Genomic DNA, 2,619 nt, shown 5'->3' on the forward strand with positions numbered 1-2,619 from the left:
CATGAACTGAAATTAAACTGAAATAAAACTAAATAAAAAAAAACAGTGAATAGAATGAAAATGATAGAAAACTAGAAAATGTAGACTTTACTAGAGAGAGAGAGAGAGAGAGAGAGAGAGAGAGAGAGAGAGAGAGATAAAGAAGAGAGAGAGAGGAGAGAGAGAAGAGAGAGAGGCAGAGAGAGAGAGATAAAGAAGAGAGAGACAGAGGGAGAGAGAGAGATAAAGAAGAGACAGAGTGAGAGAGAGAGAGATAGAGAGAGAGAGATAAAGAAGAGAGAGAGAAGAGAGAGAGGCAGAGAGAGAGATAAAGAAGAGAGAGAGAGGAGAGAGAGGCAGAGAGAGAGAGATAAAGAAGAGAGAGAGGCAGAGAGAGAGATAAAGAAGAGAGAGAGGCAGAGAGAGAGATAAAGAAGAGAGAGAGAGGAGAGAGAGGCAGAGAGAGAGAGATAAAGAAGAGAGAGAGATAAAGAAGAGAGAGACAGACAGAGAGAGAGAGATAAAGAAGAGACAGAGAGAGAGAGAGAGAGATAAAGAAGAGAGAGAGAAGAGAGAGAGGCAGAGAGAGAGAGATAAAGAAGAGAGAGAGAGGCAGAGAGAGAGAGAGATAAAGAAGAGAGAGAGAAGAGAGAGGCAGAGAGAGAGATAAAGTAGAGAGAGACAGACAGAGAGAGAGAGATAAAGAAGAGACAGAGTGAGAGAGAGAGAGAGAGAGAGAGAGAGAGAGAGAGAGATAAAGAAGAGAGAGAGAGGAGAGAGAGGCAGAGAGAGAGAGATAAAGAAGAGAGAGAGAAGAGAGAGGCAGAGAGAGAGAGATAAAGAAGAGAGAGACAGAGAGAGAGAGAGATAAAGAAGAGACAGAGTGAGAGAGCGAGAGAGAGAGAGATAAAGAAGAGAGAGAGAAGAGAGAGAGGCAGAGAGAGCGAGATAAAGGAGAGAGAAGAGAGAGAGGCAGAGAGAGAGAGAGAGGTAAAGAAGAGAGAGAGGCAGAGAGAGAGAGATAAAGAAGAGAGAGAAGAGAGAGAGGCAGAGAGAGAGAGAGAGATAAAGAAGAGAGAGAGAAGAGAGAGAGGCAGAGAGAGAGAGAGAGAGGTAAAGAAGAGAGAGAGAAGAGAGAGAGGCAGAGAGAGAGATAAAGAAGAGAGAGAGGCAGAGAGAGAGAGGAGAGAGAGGCAGAGAGAGAGAGAGAGAGATAAAGAAGAGAGAGAGAAGAGAGAGAGAGAGATAAAGAAGAGAGAGACAGACAGAGAGAGAGATAAAGAAGAGACAGAGTGAGAGAGAGAGAGAGAGAGAGAGAGAGAGAGAGAGATAAAGAAGAGAGAGAGAAGAGAGAGAGGCAGAGAGAGAGAGAGATAAAGAAGAGAGAGAGAGGAGAGAGAGGCAGAGAGAGAGAGAGATAAAGAAGAGAGAGAGAAGAGAGAGGCAGAGAGAGAGAGATAAAGAAGAGAGAGACAGAGAGAGAGAGAGATAAAGAAGAGACAGAGTGAGAGAGCGAGAGAGAGAGAGATAAAGAAGAGAGAGAGAAGAGAGAGAGGCAGAGAGAGCGAGATAAAGGAGAGAGAAGAGAGAGAGGCAGAGAGAGAGAGATAAAGAAGAGAGAGAGAGTAGAGAGAGGCAGAGAGAGAGAGATAAAGACGAGAGAGAGAAGAGAGAGAGGCAGAGAGAGAGAGATAAAGAAGAGAGAGAGAGATAAAGAAGAGAGAGAAGAGAGAGAGGCAGAGAGAGAGGCAGAGAGAGAGAGAGAGAGAGAGAGGCAGAGAGAGAGATAAAGAAGAGAGAGACAGACAGAGAGAGAGAGATAAAGACGAGACAGAGTGAGAGAGAGAGAGAGAGAGAGAGAGGAGATTAACGGTTCTTCTCCATCTTTCCTCGTGCACTATGCGCGTGGCTTCCTCTAAAACGCCTCGCGCTGTTTTAGTGAATTTATAAAACGGGTTTTAAGGGATTTTTATTTTAAAATCTACATTAAACTTCATGCAAACGGATAATTCTGTTACCCGAGGTGTCAAATATATATACAGATATACATCTTTGAGGTAAGTATTTAAAAATATTTCATATTTCTTTGCACCGTCGTCAGTAAATGATTAATTAGCTACATGATTAATTAGCTACATGATTAATTAGCTAATTCAGCTAATATCAGTAGTAATTGAAATAAACGTGTTGTTAATTCGACACTAATTCAACACTATCAGGGCTAATAGAGGGCTTATATATAATTCATTGTTATAGATGACAATTTAAGACCATAACATTATAGACATTGATATAATCTTATATAAAGTGTGACGTGTTTCTGTGCCGTTTTATCACTGCATCTCTTTCTATATGTATACTTATAATATACAATAAGTGTTAATGATTATTAATAATACGTCTGTACAGTGAGATCCACAGTGTTCAGTTAGCATTATGTGCTGGTTCATCATTATAGGTGTCAGATGTTTAAGTCATGATCTGGAGTTGCATATGGAACCAAAATCCAAGACTTAAATCAGTAAATTTGTTCGTATTTATTATACAGGTATTGAAAATGGCTTAAAGCAGGTTGTTATAAACAACAAACGCTGTCTCGTACACACTGAAGGACGAGTGTACTGTATAAGGATTGGCCTC

At 41.0% G+C, this 2,619-nt stretch overlaps 1 protein-coding gene across 2 annotated transcripts in view; it reads left to right on the plus strand.

The window, feature by feature from the left end:
* The first annotated feature begins 1,844 nt into the window (after positions 1-1,844).
* The window catches only part of LOC132841958 (FERM and PDZ domain-containing protein 1), a 24,959-nt gene continuing 24,184 nt past the window's right edge, over positions 1,845-2,619 (plus strand). For both annotated transcript variants that reach the window (XM_060864617.1, XM_060864618.1), the window contains exon 1: positions 1,845-2,036. The gene's annotated coding sequence lies outside the window, so the exon portion shown is untranslated. The remainder of the gene's footprint in view (positions 2,037-2,619) is intronic.

Source organism: Tachysurus vachellii, chromosome 2, assembly GCF_030014155.1.
Source record: "Tachysurus vachellii isolate PV-2020 chromosome 2, HZAU_Pvac_v1, whole genome shotgun sequence".
Classification (NCBI taxonomy): domain Eukaryota; kingdom Metazoa; phylum Chordata; class Actinopteri; order Siluriformes; family Bagridae; genus Tachysurus; species Tachysurus vachellii.